The sequence below is a fragment of the Dermacentor albipictus genome, chromosome 2, assembly GCF_038994185.2.
Source record: "Dermacentor albipictus isolate Rhodes 1998 colony chromosome 2, USDA_Dalb.pri_finalv2, whole genome shotgun sequence".
NCBI classification, from domain to species: Eukaryota; Metazoa; Arthropoda; class Arachnida; order Ixodida; family Ixodidae; genus Dermacentor; species Dermacentor albipictus.
Genome location: NC_091822.1, coordinates 139,654,560 through 139,673,623, shown reverse-complemented (window position 1 = coordinate 139,673,623; position 19,064 = coordinate 139,654,560). Strand labels below are relative to the sequence as shown.

Below are 19,064 nucleotides of genomic sequence, written 5' to 3'. Positions count from 1 at the left end.
TGCCATTTCGCTTTTTGGTTGCTCAGAGGTTGCCATACACAAGCTTGCACTATACAGAAGCGCAAAGCGTGCATTGAAAAACATGAATAGAACTTCTTTTGAGTTCTGTTGTTTTCGTTTTTATTTAAATTTATATTACCTAGAAGTGTAATGTTTGTCACCCTCATAGTGGACTCAATTCGAAGAATTCGAATGTTTTGCGCACTCGTAACCAAAGTAGAACAAAGGCGAATGACGATTGTCCGCATAGGATTCTTCTTATTTCTTTCCTTTTAGAGTGATGTTATTCAGAGACCTGATGCGTCGACATTTTGGTCCTGTTTAGATTAATTAGCCTATCTTCCGGCTGAAGATCGCACATGAACCAACTTCAGAACTCTTTTGTTCTGTTCTTTCATACGTGGATTGTTTTTGGAGACATTGAGGTATACTGTAGAAATTTCTGTGTGTTATAAAACAATAAGTAAATGGTAAACTTCCCAGCTCATCGCGTATGATCGTGCCTAAGAACAAAACATCGACTACGTATGCGCTCTGTATTTGTAATATTTCCACAGGCATTCGTTATAAAGTTGGTGTGCAGTTGGTGCTAAATTTCATGAACGCGACCTGGAAGCCGCCGGGAGGAATGGAGAAGTAAGATCTAACAGAACACGCAAACTTCAGCCGCTGAATACACAGCCTTAATGCTTATGCGAAGCTCCTGCTTACGACAAGTGCCCTCCAAGATGTACGGGACGCTACGGTCGAAGAGTGAAGTGGCGGACAGCGAAGTCGATTCAGATGAATTGCTTAAATAGAGAATAAAGCACAGTGAAAGGAGAAAATTTCATTGCAAGGAAGTTCCGACCTTCGCAACACGCTCAAAGTAACCTGTGCCTGTTTAGGCAAGTACGTATCGCCTGATCAGTTCTGCCCTATCGTTAATCAAACGGATTGGCTACATTGATGGACTGTCATTGCGCTTCTGAGGAAACGAAACACTATCTATATTATAAACGTGGCCAAAGCGACTCGAAAAGCTCACGCACGAAAGACAAGGAATGAACGATGGATAAGTCCCTGACAAACGTCCTCCTTATTTTTTTCTTAAGGGTATGCATCGATGGTTCTGCCGGTTCTACTAGAAGGGACCTGGGTGGCGTAATTTCCTTGTCACTTGAGGCTGTAAGAAACTTCCGCTATATTATAGCTATACGCGTTCTTTCAAACGGGCGCCAAGCTGCCTAGCACGAGGTTCTTTCGCCCATTCTATTCCTGGCTACTGAAAGAGCTCGACGGCACAGCCCTCGACAGCCATGAAAGCGATCTAGAGGGCCCATGCATCATAAGGCGAAACGAGTATTGGGACGGAGATAAACGACCTCGATGACCACGTGCCAGTACCGCGTCTGTCCACGCTTATGATGAAATGAGCACGGGGGTCCGGAAGCGGCCCGGAGGAGCTAACAAGGGCATCCGTCTCGGTAGCCACGGCCACACCTAGCTGTCAGCGTGTCGCTGGCGACAGCGGGCGAACGAAGCATATTCGTGCCCTTGCGAAATGTCTCATACGTCGGCTGGTTACCGCAATGGTTGTTCCTATCAATTGCTATAGTTGCCTTCTTGATGATTTTTTCCGAAGATAGTATTGCGTAACCTGATAAAGGGTGAGATATACCATAGCAACCGAATGTGATGCCAAGGGATTGGGAACACGGTCGACGGCGAATTATGAGTAGAAGTAGTCGTGACATCAGAAAACTTGTAGGTGTAACGAGCGTAAACGGCTAATGCAAGACAACGGTAAGACTACATTTCGCCGCAAAGTGATGTTGTCTATTAGGCGGCTTAAAAAGGGTGATAATAATGACGGAGGTAAGGATACGAAGAAGACTTGATCTCAGGAGCTTCACCCTTTTCCTTCTTTGCTAAGCATGTTAACAATAAAGGAGAAAAGCTGAAACTTCCCTTCAAGCGTAGGCAAGTGCGTAGGCAAGACGGCCGAACATGCCATACATAACCGAGTATCCCGGTACATAGAGAGAGAGGGCCTCTTCCCACATAACATGGTGGGCTTCAGACCGGGCCTCTCCACACAGGACGTAATGTTGCTACTCAAAAAGCGTATAATTGACGGCATGACCAGAGACACCAGGGGCATACTGGCCCTGGACCTAACGAAAGCGTTCGACACGGTCAAACACAGATTTCTAATGGAAACGATCTCGATGATGGGGCTCGGCCGGAAATTCCACTCTTACATAGGCTCCTTCCTCAGAGACAGGAAAGCCACGATCAAAATTGGACAGGCCACGTCCGATTGGTACACGCTGGGCGCGAGGGGCACCCCACAAGGGGCGGTGCTCTCCCCACTATTATTCACTCTGGCAATGAAAGGGCTCTCTGACCGGCTGACGAGAGTGACCAACGTCAATCACGCCCTGTACACAGACGACATTACGGTGTGGTGCCCGGGAGGGTCCGACGCAGAAGTCGAGCAGGCTCTTCAAGAGGCGCTGGACACAACGGAAGAGTACCTCAAGGAAACGGGACTCCGTCTGTCACCCAACAAATCGGAACTGTTGCTGTACAGGCCCTCAAAACAAGGCATGAGGAATTCGACGCCGATCGATCAAATACCGATCAAATTACATACGAATGCCGGCCAGCCGATTCCCAGAGTGGACACTGTACGAATCCTGGGGCTGCTAATTGAGGCGAAAGGTGGTAACACACAAAATGTCATGAAACTCACGTCCAAAACGGAGAACATGCTCCGGCTGATCCTCAGGGTGACGAACCGCAGAGGAGGGCTCAGCGAGAGCAGTCTCATCAGACTTTACCACGCCTTCCTCATGAGTCACGTCAATTACGTAGCCTCGGCGCTAAAATGGACCAAGAGAGACGCGGCCAAAATAGAGACACTGATGCGCAAGAGCGTCAAAAGGGTGCTAGGTCTTCCGATCACTACAAGCACGGAGCAGCTCGATCAGTTAGGGGTCCACAATTCACTATCAGAAATCATCGAAGCACAGACCAAGGCACAGGTCGTGCGGCTGTCGACCACCAGGGCCGGCAGGCGCATCCTAGAAGAAGCAGGGATAAATGCCGAGGCAGAGTGCAACGCACACAAGATTGCGCTCAGCGCGGCGGTAAGGGGCACTTTCAAGGTAGAACCGCTTCCGAGAAACGTCCACCCGCAATTCAACGAGGGGCGCCGAAAGGCGAGGGCCCGAGCACTGCTGAAATCGACCGCCAACTGCCCGGGCCTGGCGGCATTTGTAGACGCGGCCCAGTATGGGCGCAGCGACCGGTACGCGGCCGTCTCGGTACGCTGGGATGGCACAATAATTAACGCATCATCGGTCAAGGGGATAACGTCCGAAGTGGCCGAACAGGTGGCAATAGCCATGGCAATGAGAGACCCCGAACGTCCTTACGTCTACACAGATTCGCGATCGGCGGCAAGAGCATTCGCCTCGGGCTCGATATCCCGGGAAGCAGCGGCCGTACTCGGCAGCGAGGGAGCCGCGGGTCAGCACCTCGTCAAATGGTTTCCAGCCCACATGGGGGCCGACGTGCACCCCGAATTTCCCAACGCCAACGAGCTGGCGCACGGACGCGCGCGAGGACTCACGCACCGCGGTGATCGTGGCGAGTGAGGTGGCGGGGAGGGAGGGGAGCACCGAGACCCGCTGCTCACCTTCCACGAAATGACAACACACTATCAGTTGTCGAGGAGGACCTTCCCACTCCTCCACGCTAAACTCACTAGACCACAGTCATCGATATTCAGAATGCTTCAGACAGGGTCGTTCCCCTCTAGAGGCAGACTGAACCGTTGTTCACCAGAAGTAGAGCCGCAATGTCCGGATTGTGGCGAATCTTACTGCTCGCTAGCGCACATGCTTTGGCAATGCTCCGCGTTAGGCGGCACCGTGTTCACTAAAGAAGAAGACTGGGTGGACGCCCTGCAAAGCGACGACCACCAGACCCAGCTCCGGGCCGTCCAGAGGGCTCACGAAAGGGCGGAGGCTCACGGGCTTCCCGTCCCAACGTGGGTGCGGCCCGCGACCCCTGCCGCCCACTAAACCAAGAGTGGGTGGGGAGGGGTTCCTCAGGACACATTAAAGTTATTTCCTCCTCCTCCCTTCAAGAGCAACATTTATGGCTGGTAAGCTAGAATTAGTTAGAGGCAAAAGCAAAAACAAAATTTCCCATGCTTCCAAGTTGGCACAGAACCCCATACTTGTGCTGTTCGCTGATCACGCTCTGTCGAGTGCTACAGGAATTTTTTCCTGCCCGTTCTTATGGTTACTTATGTGAGCGCGTAATAGTGGAACCTTGCGAGCAGCTGACTTGAGAGGAGTGGGACTTTACTATGAAAGTTCTAGTCACTTAGCCGAATTCAGTGTAAGTTCGGAGTATAAGGTAATGTCTGGCGCACCAAGTGATTAGCGAGCCTACGAAATCCACGGCAATAGTCACAAGTGCCTACTGCGGTGGCTCCGCGCTCTGACGTCCTGTTACTGAGCACGAGGTCTCGCGCCCGATCCCCGTGCCATTCCACGTTAGTTGCTATGGCACTCTGGTGCAGAACATGAGGCCGCGCGTTTGATCTCCACCCGCGGTGGCCGCATTCCGACGGGGAGATGACCATTGGACACGTGAGTGCATGTCAATGTGCCTCACGTTGCCGAGATTACTCGGAAGAGCTACGGCGTCTCCCATAGTTGGCAAGCGACTTTTGCACGTTAAGCCGTCTAACACGCAATTACAAGAAAAATTGCAAGGCGACCCTAATCTTTGACTTAGAGTGGCACGCGCACTTCAGCTTTGGTGTTCGTTAGGTTGAAAGGGGACGCCAAAGACTTGAAAAATTATAGACCGATCAGCTTACTGTCCGTTGCCTACAAAGTATTTACTAAGGTAATTGCAAATAGAATCAGGAGCACCTTAGACTTCTGTCAACGAAAGGCCCAGGCAGGATTCCGTAAAGGCTACTCAACAATAGACCATATTCACACTATCAATCAAGTGATAGAGAAATGTGCAGAATATAACCAACCCTTATATATAGCTTTCATTGATTACGAGAAAGCGTTTGATTCAGTCGAAACCTCAGCAGTCATGGAGGCATTGCGGAATCAGGGTGTAGATGAGCCATATGTAAAAATACTGGAAGATATCTACAGCCGCTCCACAGCCACCGTAGTCCTCCATAAAGCAAGCAACAAAATACCAATAAAGAAAGGCGTCAGGCAGGGAGATACGATATCTCCAATGCTATTCACGGCGTGTTTACAGGAGGTATTCAGAGACCTGGATTGGGAAGAATTGGGGATAAAAGTTAATGGAGAATACCTTAGCAACTTGCGATTCGCTGATGATATTGCCTTGCTTAGTAACTCAGGGGACCAATTGCAATGCATGCTCACTGACCTGGAGAGGCAAAGCAGAAGAGTGGGTCTAAAAATTAATCTGCAGAAAACTAAAGTAATGCTTAACAGTCTCGGTAGAGAACAGCAATTTACAATAGGCAGCGAGGCACTGGAAGTCGTAAGGGAATACATCTACTTAGGGCAGGTAGTGACGGCGGATCCGGATCATGAGACGGAAATAATCAGAAGAATAAGAATGGGCTGGGGTGCGTTTGGCAGGCATTCCCAAATCATGAACAGCAGGTTGCCATTATCTCTCAAGAGAAAAGTATATAATAGCTGTGTCTTACCAGTACTCACCTACGGGGCAGAAACCTGGAGGCTTACGAAAAGGGTTCTACTCAAATTCAGGACGACACAACGAGCTATGGAAAGAAGAATGATAGGTGTAACGTTAAGGGATAAGAAAAGAGCAGATTGGGTGAGGGAACAAACGCGAGTTAATGATATCTTAGTTGAAATCAAGAAAAAGAAATGGGCATGGGTAGGACACGTAATGAGGAGGGAAGATAACCGATGGCCATTAAGAGTTACGGAATGGATTCCAAGGGAAGGGAAGCGTAGCAGGGGGCGGCAGAAAGTTAGGTGGGCGGATGAGATTAAGAAGTTTGCAGGCACGGCATGGCCACAATTAGTACATGACCGGGGTTGTTGGAGAAGCATGGGAGAGGCCTTCGCCCTGCAGTGGGCGCAACCAGGCTCATGATGATGATGATGATGATGAGGTTGAGCGAGCGAGTCTTTCCCCTGGCACGATATGCGGGAGAGGAGGGTGGTAAGGCGAGGAGGAAGCGCACCTTACGCGCCCTCTCCTGTGATGGCGTTACGCCATCACAAGCGCTCACAAGTGCGCACAAGCGCTCTCACTTGTGCGCACTTATTGACCCCGTAGCTTTCTCTTCATAGCCACAGAAAGTTGTTCGCGACCGTAGCCATATACAGCTTCGCTGTAAAAAAAGAAATAATGCCGCATTGAAGATCCAGTAATGTTGCAAACAGTGGAGACAAACCTGGAAAACAATGTAGGAAAAATGAAGTCTAAAAACCAAGTAACGCACTATCGCACATTGCTTACTTTCACAACCTCCGAAAAAGCGCTGGGTGTTTTACAGAATTTGACAAAATATATATTTCACCTTTGCGAAGTGCCATATCTAGACCACAGAAGTTTGTGAGAACTGCATTCGCATCAAATGTCTTTGGTGAACTGCAAATATAGTCTAATTCAATTTGGTACGTTTACTGTTGGTGTTTGGCGACCAACGAGCCCCGCAACTCGTTTGCGTGAAAACACACGCCCTTTTCATCGATTACCGCGAGTAGGGGGTAACTGCTTCACCACGAAAACCAACGAAAGCGCCAAAGGAAGCTATTGGCTTCTAAAACATATAAATTAGGAGGAACCAACCGTGGTTGCTATCCAAGAATGCGTTCAGCATGCCTTTGGAGGTTGTTGTTTGTGGCATCGTGTAGCACATTACCTGTATGTGGGAGCCAATCTGCATTTCGAGGGTCACTTGCTCAAAGTCCAGAACTCCGTACTGCAGCTCAACGACATCGTCTCGAAACGGTAGCTGTCGCGAGAGAAGAGTGCGAGAGTGCGTATCCCTACTACCGATATCTCCGGTAGCGGTACCGCTACTACCGAAGTGCACTGCACTGCAGTGGCTGTACAGCTGCTAGAGGCTACTTAGATTGCCCTACCTTCGAGAATGGCCTTTAAAACAGTTAGACACGAGGAAAAGTCATAAATGGAAGAAACGCCGTGGTGGCTACACTGAGGAGCCTACCACAAAAGATTACCCAGAAAACTCAGTGGAGTTGTTTATACTCCGTTTCAGACATCAGGTGTAACGCTGTACAGGCTAGGGATACTTTTTGCAGTGGCTGAGTCCATACTGAGAAATAGTTCGGTGTCCCTGATAGCGATTGTGCGAAACTGTCCTTTATGTAGGCTCAGTATTGAATGAAAAAATGCTTTGATATTTTGAAACAAACAAACTGTTGTATACGGCTATCCAATGCGTTGCTTTGGATGAATTTGTTTTTTGTTACGCTTCTGTTCGTTTTTTTTTTATTGACAGCCCGTCGCAGCAGCCCCACGTGCACGCTCGCGCGAGCAAACGCCGTTGGCGTGCAATGAAGCGGAGTGATGCATTTTCGTCACAGAAATATTTGCGTAGCTTCCACAGCGTTGCAGCTGATGTCTGAAACAGAGAGATTTGGGGGTATGCGTAAGCATACCCCCAAATTTAAGTTTGCCCGCTCCCCAATTTCAAGTTGGCCCTACTTCAAACTTCAGTTGGCCCAGCCCCCAGTTTCAAATCGGCCCACCCCCAAATTCAAAAGGAAGCTCCAATGGACAGGCATGGGGTTAAATGACTGCGAGCGTCGATCGCAATCAAACACAAGGGGACGCCTGCTGAGGCATGTGTCCGCGGTCATCGTCATTCATGGCTTCCATGTTAGCAAGGCCAAAGGCGGAACCCTTTCCCCGCGTCCCCTCGCGCGACAACACAACCGCACGTGCTTCGCCGCATGGCATTGACCCGATCGCATCTCGCGTGCGCTCTTTGCTGAGTGTGTCGCAGTATTATTACACGCACACACGCGCACGCACACGCGCACAGACACACAGACACACACGCACACACTCACATACACACATACACGCGCGCGCGCTTACGTACGTACATGCTACCGATGTTAGAAAAAACTACGGAAGAGCTCGTATCCACTATTCAGCTGATTAAAGAAAGGAACCCAGCGTTCTCTTTGAGATTTGATTATTCTACACTGAAAGAGAGAAGCTGCATCTACTTGTGATTTATGACTGCGGCGATGCGCGTGCGTTGATATAGTGGAAAGCAGCGTGCCGGCAACTTTGGAGGAGATCGAAAGCAATGACACTCTGTACATGTTTGAGTGGCTTTGAATACGCGCATACTGCGACAAAAAGGCGGCACTTTTTATGTGTCTGTATTATAGGTGGGCGTCACACACATTGCAGGTATCCGTTAGGCGAAAAATGCTCGCCGATCCCGAAAGCAGTGCAATCTAACACTGAGTCGCGAAGCGCTAGGCTTCGCGAGAGAAGAATGCCAGAAACTGGCCCATGACGCACGCGCCAGACGTTTAATCATCATCATCATCATCATCATCATCATCATCATCATCATCATCATCATCATCGCCCCCCCACCACCACTACCTTCATCATCATTATTATCATACTCATAATCATAATCACCACATTTTAATGTCAAGATGAGGGGCAAGGGAGGGGCAAGACGAATGCCCCTCCCTGCGATCTCCAAATACAATTGCCTTGCGCTAGCTTATTATAATTTGCTCCTGCAAGTTTCCTCATTTCATTACCCCACCTATAATTTTCTGCACGCGCAGCCCAATATGGCCGGTTGTCTTGTTTAGCAAGAGAACAGCCTGGCCGCAGCAGCCATGGTCACGAAGCCCGATGAGGTTCGCAAGGAAAAACTTCGCTTGTAATTAAAAAGGGAGGAGTCATAAGGCCTGCTTCACCTCACGTTATAAGCGCGGTTGCACGTGACGCGCATGGGACCGTGCGTGGCGCAATCCCTCCGAAAAATCTGCCACCGCTTGGAGTCCCAGCGTCCCATCTGTCCGCGCTACTATATGTAAGACCATTTAGAATAAATATCCCTCGCTGTACGAGCGGTGGTCTTTTCTACGAATATTTTGCTGCACAGCGTTTGTTTTTAGTAAGCAAAGGTGCCGGCATCCTTGTGAAGGGACGTCGAAGATAAGAGCTATTACCTATCGAGAGCACACAGGAACGGATACTAGAACCATGAGTATAGGACTAGAACGTACGTGTCAAAGCTGCGATTATGACTGGGAAAAACTGCGTAAACAAGACAAACTCCGGTTGTCACTGGATAAAACTGAGTGAAAAAATACTCAACAGAAACACTAGAACTATTACTAAAGGCAAGTTCTGGTTGGTTGGTTGGTTGGCTGATTTTTTTCTAGAAGTTCGGGCTTTCCGTGTGAAATTTATTTTTGTTGCTTGGCTTGGAAACTTAGATTATGTAGCTTTACGTCACAATGCTACGATATGGTTATGCGACACGCTGTTGTGAAGCTGGGGGAGGGGATGGGAGGGGTGGCTTCCGAATAATTTCGACTACCTGGGGTTCTTTAACGTGCATCAAATGATACACGAGAGTTCTTGCATTTTACGCTAGGAGTTATGAAAAAAAAATTGGCAGTGGCTTAGCTCCGCTATATGCCAGGATATACGCAGCGAAACCTAAGGCATAGCATGGTTAGCTTTGGTTAATCTTGATTGCAAGTCAAGGTTAGTCTGGTTGCCTAGCTATGTTGCGGCGTTTAGCCAGTCGTTCGGCGCGCTGTTCGTCGTTTCCTGGGCGATTCGTTTCCTCTTCATCTAGATCCGATGTCGATTCCAGGCCTCCTCCTGCTTATCACAATTGTCGCCGTCCATGCTGCCGCCTCAACTGTGGTTGCGGCGCACGCGAGCTCTCCTTTTGGCGAGAGAAGAATACCAGAAACTGGCAAGTGACACACGCGCCAGACGTTTAATCATCATCATGGTATCCGACATGTTATCAGACTTGCGACGCAGCTGGAAAAGCGAGCGGAGGTGAACGAAACGACGAGGAACGCGCTGTGACGAGGAACGCGCTGTGACGAGGAACGCGGTGTGACGTCATGTGCCTCCTCGGAGCACGGCCGCGGCGAAATCGGAACTTCGCGGCCAGTGAAGCTTTCGCTCAAGGAAAAGAAACCTGCGTGCATCTGCTACGCATTTGCTTTCAAATGCAAGTCGATTGCTTGAATGCAGCGGGGTACCACATGGATCTCGTCGCATCAGTTTGTGAGAAACTCAGTCAACACAACGGCGCAGGACACACCAGTAGGTATAGTAGGAATTGCCGCCAAAACTTGCGAATCGTTCTTGTCGAGTGTATAGCTCGGGAATCGTCTACAACATTACCCTTTCCTTTGGACATACGTAACTTGGCCAAACTTGTCGGTATGTTAAATAGCGCGGCGTTCTCCCATCTTGCGTCGCGTTGCCGTCCGTGTCAGCTCTCATCTGAAAACACCGCGATTTTGTCCCGGCACTATGATCACACCACGAGAGAAATCTTGGAGGCGTATCTTATCGCCAAAAATGACGCTCTATCCGTAAGCCAACCGCATACTTAATAATAATAATATTTGGGGTTTAACGTGCCAAAACCACTTTCTGATTATGAGGCACGCCGTAGTGGAGGACTCCGGAAATTTTGACCACCTGGGGTTCTTTAACGTGCACCTAAATCTAAGCACACGGGTGTTTTCGCATTTCGCCCCCGTCGAAATGCGGCCTCCGTGGCCGGGATTCGATCCCGCGACATCGTGCTCAGCAGCCAAACACCATAGCCACTGAGCAACCACGGCAGATACCAACCGCATACTTGTCGCTTCATGATGAAGAGTTCAACAACATTTATCGTTGTATAATATGTGCCTTTAATGTTTGTTCAGCTCACACTGACATGCACAATGTATCTGTAAACATTAATTAACCTTGGTCACTTGGGGTTTTTCAACGTGCGCCCAATGCATGGTACACGGGTGTTTTTGCATTTTAGCCCCATCGAAATGCGGCCGCCGTAACTGGGATTCGATGTCGCTTAATTCTCCACAAGAAAAGGGGCGTGATACTGACCGACGCAGCAGACATCTGTCGTGCCAAATTCGGAATAGTAGGCAAAGAATGCTTCGCTTTAAAACTGCCACGCCCTCCCCCCCCCTCCCTTCCCCCCAAAAAATGTATATATGAAAGAATGAAAAAGAAAAGAAATATTTACTTGTTATAATAGGTCGCGGTCTTTTAAACAGCATGGCCGTCCAAGAGCTTTAATGCTAATATGTCGAGCTTGTGCACGTTTTTAAATCTTTTGTGACCGAAAAATAGGAACCGCGCTTAGACTCCAAAATAAATAAAAAATGAAACAACTGCAATGCTCCAAGTTGTAGTTGAGGCTTTGACGTGAACCGGAAGCATAAAAAAACACGCACATACACACAGGGGCGCCCAAGGCGCTTCCGCAATGACGCCACGAGCCCCCCTGCATGACGTCACATGGCTGAAAATAAAGTGGCAGCGGTTGTGTCCCGGCTACAGCGACGGGCAGAGGAACCACATTCTCCGAACCAATAAACGAGAAAATATAGAAGGAGGGGGGGGGGGCAGTAAAAAGAGGACCCATTTTGTTAGTACGTTCAAGTCAACACCGAAAAAAAAAAAGACATTTTGATCAGCGTCGTAATTTAGAGCACTATAGTGCCTTTCTAACGAAATTTAAAAAAAAATGTGAAAGGCCGCTCTCTTAACAAAGTTTTTAACTACCCGCGTAGAGAACTGTGCGTCCATGGATAGGCGTGAGGTCAGCGACCTTTAAGGTGGCTCATATTGTGAGAGTGGAGTGCGTGCAATTACTACGTGGAACGCTGCAGAAACGTCCTCTCATCTATATAGCTATAGGATGTGAGAAAAACGGTACATCGAGATACCATTCTGAATTTTATTTACTTAGCCTGGCATTGGCAGCGCGTGGTCTAGCTCATTCCTTTATTTCTTGATTTCATCGCGGGCAGAAGCTTATTTACGCACATCAGTTTGAACAGTCAGTAGGCTGCTAATATATCTCTCGTACACGTAATTGACTTCATGCGTAAGCTTGTCGGTTCTTCTGCTGGGTTAAAGTCTAATTTTTAGTTATCGACTTTACTAGGATTCTACTAATTGCTGTCTATTTGTAGTGCCCACATTTCCAATCGGTTTCACTTCAGAAACTTAATAGACATAGTAAAAAAACAAAACAAAGCATCAATGTCGCAAGTCCGCACGCTGTCGGTTTCGTGAAGGCCTGTGAACGAATACTGTTTTCTTTATGTATATTATACTGTGTGGAATGCTATACTTCATTTTGTTTGCTTTTTTTCATTGCAGATGACTGCAGGGCGTTTGGACGCGAGCTGCTAAATACCTGAAAAGCTTCACCTCACCTAATGTTATCCTTCAATAAATTAATAATTTCATGTTGCGGAGAAACCAGCGACATATACCGAACATGTCTGCAGCACCCTAGTAGAAAATAAATAAATAAATAAATAAATAAATAAATAAATAAATAAATAAATAAATAAATAAATAAATAAATAAATGAACCATTATCTGAATACAGACTGTCTGTGCATTTCGCAGAAAAGCATCAAAGAAGTTTTTACACGCTGTTGAAACAAAATCTAGCGACAGTCGGTGGCCGATAATTCGGCGGCTGAAATCTGCTGAAAGCTTCGACAACTGACGTAAGCGTAACAAAGCAACTCCGACTTATCTTGGTCGAATCGTTGTTATCTCAACCAACCCGCGTTGTTTGCATGAAAAACAACTCACAAAAGAACGCCGGTTAAGCTATGGTGTCGCGCGACTGAGCTCGATGTCGCGGACATCGGATTCCGGCCTCAGCGGCCGCGTTTCGCTCGGCACGATCTGCACAAACGCTCGCGTATCTAGATTCACGCGCACCTCCGAGAACCCGAGGTGGTAAAGAATAGTGAGATCGTGGTTGCAAGCGCCAGAATGTTTAAATTTCAGTTATGCAGGTTACGGGCCAAATCGCTTCGAGTTGACGCGGCGGCTGACGCTCACTCTACCCTACGTAGCGTACACGTGTGTGTGAGCGCGCGAGAACTGGAAGTCTGCTGTTTTTCGTGAGAGATAGATAAAGATATAGATGGAGAGAGAGAGAGATAAACAGGATGGGAAAGGCAGGGAGGTTAACCGGATGAGATTCTGGTTTACTGCCCTGCACTGGGGGAAAGGTAAGGGTAAATGAAAGAGGGAAATAGCAGCGGAGAGAAAAAAGCAAACTAACGGGGGAAAAATGTAGGCAAGGTTGTGGACGACCATAAGGGAGAAAGAGAGAGAGAGAGAGAGAGAGAGAGAGAGAGAGAGAGAGAGAGAGAGAGAGAGAGAGAGAGAGAGAGAGAGAGAGAGAGAGAGCCTTCAGGAGTGCCTTCACTGTCTTCTGGTGTGACGACTGTATAGGTTGGCGTTCCAGGACGAAAACGGTCGGTCCTCAAGACGCGCCAGCGCGGTAGCTAGTGACTGCCTGCGTGCGCTGTATCGGGGACAATGAAAAAGAACGTGTTCGACAGTTTCCTCGTAGCCGCAGTGGTCACACACAGCACTATCCTCCAGTTCGATGCAGAAAGCAAACGACTTCGTAAATGCGATGCCAAGTCACAATCGCAAAATACCGTTGTCTCGGGTCGGTATAGTCTAGGTGGAGGCTGAAGTTGCAGACAGTGGTCCAGTCGATGTAGACGTGTGTGCTGGAAACTAAAGGTGCGTTCCACAACGATTGTAAGGAACGATATGTAAGCACTCAAAGTTGCGCTGCTGCATGTGTTCTTGACAGGGGGATTGGTTCCTGCACGCCGTCTTAATGAGCATACCGAGCAGCTTCATCGGCCTGTTGATTACACATTATGCCATAGTGGCTAGAGAGTAACTGAAATGTGATGTCGTGTCCTTTCTCGACGAGGCGATGAAGGAGCTCTCGGATTTGCAGCACTAGCTGCTCGCTGAGTCCACGGCGTAAGGAGGGAAGCGAGAAATGTAGAGCTGCCTTAGAGTCGCTGAAAATGCTCCACTTTTGAGAGGGTTCCTGTCGAATTATGCGTAATGCCCTACGAGGTGCTGCAAGCTCCGTGGCTGTGGATGTAGTCTGATGCGATGTCTTGAACTTGGAGGTGGCGACTTTCCCAGGAAAAATTACTGATCCTGCTGATCCGTCCATGGTGGTTGAATTGTCAATGTACACATGGGCATGATCATTGTATCTTTGTACAGCAACGAAAGTTGTTCGAGAGTTGGTGATGAGAGTCGTTTGAATGCCAGGTACTGTCAGTCGAACTTGTGGCTGAGGCAAGCACCAAGGGGGGAATCACACTCTCGCTGCAGCTGTGTAACCTGATGGCAGGTATGTACGATAAGGCAGTATCGTCTGACAAAAGGAGGCGCGTCTTCTGTAAGTCAGGCGAGATAGGGGAAAGGGGCATGACCAAGGTGTCTGACGCGTGCTTTGAGTGCTTCCATAACAATGTGACTCTTGGCTGGGTAGTGGCACGCGTGTTGGTCAGTGGGTTGCATTTACAACCGCGTGTTTTCGTTTACTCGTTCATTTATACAATTATACATATTTTTTTTACAGTATGATATGGCTTTTATTTAGTCATGCATATGTGCATTAATTATGCGAACGTCTGAACGATCCCCTACATTTGCGATTGATAATCGTTTTGTATACTCCGTCGTTTTGTTGAATCACTTGTTGGCTTTGGCGAAACACTAATGTGCACATTGCACACCACGTGTTTTGTCGCGCCCGCTACACTGCTAATCAACGCTAAGTGTTCGTCATTTCGTTCATGTATATGTCTGTGTACGTGCGTGCATGCGTGCGTGCATGCGTGCCTGGGATGTTTACTTGCTCATTCTCTCATGACATTTCTATTGATGCATTTACCAATAAAATCTTCTAGAAACACCAACGATGGAACATACCAACATTCCGAATATTATCAAGAGAGAGAGAGAGAGAGAGAGAGAGAGAGATAGGCGGTGAGGTTAAATAAGTGGCACATGTTTACTACCCTACACTGGGAAGGGCGATATGAGTAGACAGGGAAAAAATCTGGAAGGAAAAAGATGTGCGTGCACATTCAAAAGTGTTTAGGCAAATCAATTAATCCTAATCTCATACTATACGTGACGCCAGCGGTTGAAAGGATGTTCGACATGCATATGATCGTGTGGACGGCCCTGGCTAATGTTCCCTGATATAGATCTAATACATAAGCGCAAATGCCCAAGAAAGTGGACGGAGAGACGGCCGTTGCCGTAGCACAGTCGTGCACGTAAGGCCGAGGTTCTGCCTTAGACTACCAGCGAGAGCAACTTGTCTTTCCATCCACTTCCATTTCTAGTAATCTCGATGAGTAACGAAAATCTCAGAGTAAATTAAAACCTCGTTCTTCTCCACTTCAAAGCAAAAGAAAGACCGTGAAGTTCTACACTTCCCGCTTCTATTCCAGTTGAATTCGCGCGGATGTTCTTAAAAAACCGAGCCTCACCGTTCATCTTATTCTTCTCGCTCGTGACACGCCCAGAGTATTTCGTGGCCAAAATTGCTTATTCCTTTCGTATGGTTCAGGGACCACATCATTGTCTAGGACGTAAGCGCACGTCTTCGCGTATAACGTAGTTTCTCGTTCGAAGCCAGTGCACTTTCCACGAGCAATAATCTTTCGAGCCGTCAGAACGCGCATTCGGTGCGAGTAATGCAAATGAGCCTCAGTGAGTGAAATTGTGAGCCGTCTACTTTCCGACCAAGTGCGTCATGAGCTCGCGGCACAAATTCTACTCCTACGCCTTTAACCGGCCTCGGTAGACCTACGCATAAAAAAGGGCCGTGAAAGCGCTCCAGTTCCAGTTTTTCTTCTGGGTAACGATGCGTTGTCTACATGAACCAAAACAAAACACTACATCTCCAGAAAGTGTGATAGCAGCCTCCTTTCGTAACGGTGAAAAAAATTGTGCAATACTTTGCCACTGCATACTCCTTCCACCTGTACAGTTTAGAACGCGGTGAGGACATGGAGGCTATGGTATATGAAATTAAATTACGGCGTGCGTTACCAAGCAAATGCTGCGAACAGCGAGGAACGAAGTTTGAGAAGAATGCGGCGCGAAAGATCAAACTTTCAAGGCATTTTTGACCTTGTGAGAAATATTTTTCGCTGTGGATCAGCAGCAATCGTCAGAGTGCCAGGTTGTTAACATAGTTATTGCAAGTTTTGAGACGAAGTGGTCATACTTTTTCTTCTTTTTTGTTCCCAGAGTTTTTGGTTTAGTTAGGACTCTCTTTTATTGATGCTCAACCCGTTGTAACCACACGATGCTCATAGCAGACTTGTCACCGCTACCCTGAAGCAGTTGTCTCTGCTTCTCCTTCACTAGTCTTATTTTAAGCGCATGCACATCCAAATTGACGGCTCCACCGATTCCAACAGCTCCACAGGAGCAGTGGTTGTTCCATCGCAACAACCACTGCTCACAACGCTACAATATTACAAATACAGTAACCTCACAACACCCCGTCGACAACAGCAGAACTTGCGGCTCTTCAAGGTGCACTCAATTCCGTGCTACAGCCGCCGCCAAATCGTGGGGCCGTTTTCTGCGATCCGAAAGCAGCCATACAAACCCTGTACTTTGCCCTATAGCTATACGTCATGGATTTTTCTCCTCCCCAGGTGTAAGGTAGCCAACCAGGCACGCCCTCTGTTAACTTCCCTACCTTTCCCTTTTCATCCTCTCTCTCTCTCTCTCTCAAATGGACTCTCTTAAAATGCTGTTCGCTCGTGTGGTGCCTTCCGAGTTTGCAAAGCCTTTTGCTTTCGCTCAGTATACCAGATGGCGCAAGGGTGAGGGTGCTCGGGAGCAAGGGAAAATGAATGCGGGAGTAGTGGAGGAGAGACAGGTGATGTGTGCGCTATCCATCACAGCTTACAGAGTAAAATTACCACTGAAGCGATAATAAGCGTTTGTTGCAAGCATGTGCTCATCAACAGTGCGTGTTTGGCCACGCATGGATGTTTTTTACAATACATTTTTTCGTTACTTCACCTAAAAGACGGTTGCCCGTTCTCCCGATATTAAAATGATAGCCTGGAGTCTCGAACGCATCCGCTAGCCCAGAAAAAGCATATCAGCTGAAGAGCAAGAACAGTGAAGGCTCGACAGAGTAGCACTGTCGGTAAGGGTGACTCGAAGTCACAGGTCATTTACTAAAGAGTAACATCCTGCAGAAAATTTTGCTGAAATCGTCGAGTTTGCCAATTTTCCCAAGCCGACATGCCTAAGAATAAATTATATAGATAGATAGATAGATAGATAGATAGATAGATAGATAGATAGATAGATAGATAGATAGATAGATAGATAGATAGATAGATAGATAGATAGATAGATAGATAGATAAAGATAATGGAGAGGAATTTTAAAGGGAGAATGGTTGAATATAGTTGAAGAAACGATGGAGCACACTTACGCAGGTTGCATTTTTAATGTTCTTACGTTTCGGCGGTGGCGCGGCCTTCGCCAGAAAACACCTGACGAAGGCCGTGCGACGGCGGAATCGTAAAAACATTAAAAATGCAATTTTCGTAAGTGTGCTCGTTCGTTTCTTCAACCACCTATGCACCAGACCTGCAGAACCTTTCCTTGAACTATATATATATATATATATATATATATATATATATATATATATATATATATATATATATATATATATATATATATATATATATATATATATATATATATATATATATATATATATATATATATATATATATATATATATATAATTGGTTTTAGAGTACAATGTTGCTTAATAACATGGAGCATGAAGGAGGACGAGAATTAATGTGCAGCGACTAAACGGAAAGTGCGAACTGGACATCTGCTCAATACTAATGTTAAATTACCAATTAAAGAGCCCAGAAAGCCCACCCCGGCTCCTAGCTCGATCAAAATAGCCATACGGCAGCGGTGCGTCTGTTCGTAGTTTCCTTTGCTGCGGGAAAACTACTGACCACCAAGAAACTCTCCAGAACGGCTGCTTTCGACTTTTACTGATAAGACATGATGGCTTGTTCGTGGCGTTTACCGCGGAGTGGGGGCGTTAAGCGGAATAAAAGTTAAAGGGAAGGCTTGTTAACTTAAGCGCATTGTGTAAGGTCATCCCGAAATATTAAAAAAAGAAATAATGTGGAATTAAGCAGCAAGAACAGAAGAAAGTCATTCATAAATAAAGATGTGGACGTAGAGATCTAGACAGAACGAGAAGAAACAGAAGCTCGGAGTTTTTTACCGGCCACGTGCTTGAGAGATATAACAGACATATTGTATGAAGGATACAGTCCCTGGCTTCGTAGGTAAAAGCAGCACTGAAAAAAAAAGAAAGAAAAGAACGCAAACATAAGTTTGCACCACCAAAACAAATTGGCGTCTTCAGCTGCGAAACCGGGTGGATGAATTTTAGTTTCTTGGTTTTTCTGCAGAACACCAATAAACTACAAAATGGCCCGAAACCAAGGTTATCGTGGCGTCGTGCTTAGAGATTGGGCACTAAGAATGAAAAAAAAAACTAAATAAAACAGACGAACGGACAGATCTAGAAAGTTCTTGTAGAGGCGAAAACATCACAAGCTTGTGCAGGAAGCACGGAGCATGAAAAAAAAATGTTTACAGAAAGTGAGAAACGAGTTTGAGACACTTCAATTAGTTGTGCTTCGGATAACGTTACATTCAGCAGAAGTGAGAACTGACCTAGTTGGTATTTGTTCTACGTAAATAAATCTACAGCAGGTTACGTTATTGTGAACTTTTGCGCGCTCTTTGAGGGAAGGAAGAAGGAGAAACTAACGCGAAGGTTTTTCGAAGAAGCGTCATGCCGGTTTTTCGCGAGCCCAGCGAACACTATATACCGTCCCTTTACTCTTTACTGC

The 19,064-nt window shown here is 47.1% G+C and overlaps 1 protein-coding gene across 1 annotated transcript in view; it reads right to left on the bottom strand.

Moving 5' to 3' along the window:
- LOC135917765 (complement C1q tumor necrosis factor-related protein 4-like) overlaps nucleotides 1–19,064 on the bottom strand; it is a 145,925-nt gene that overhangs the window by 28,209 nt on the left and 98,652 nt on the right. The window lies entirely within an intron of this gene.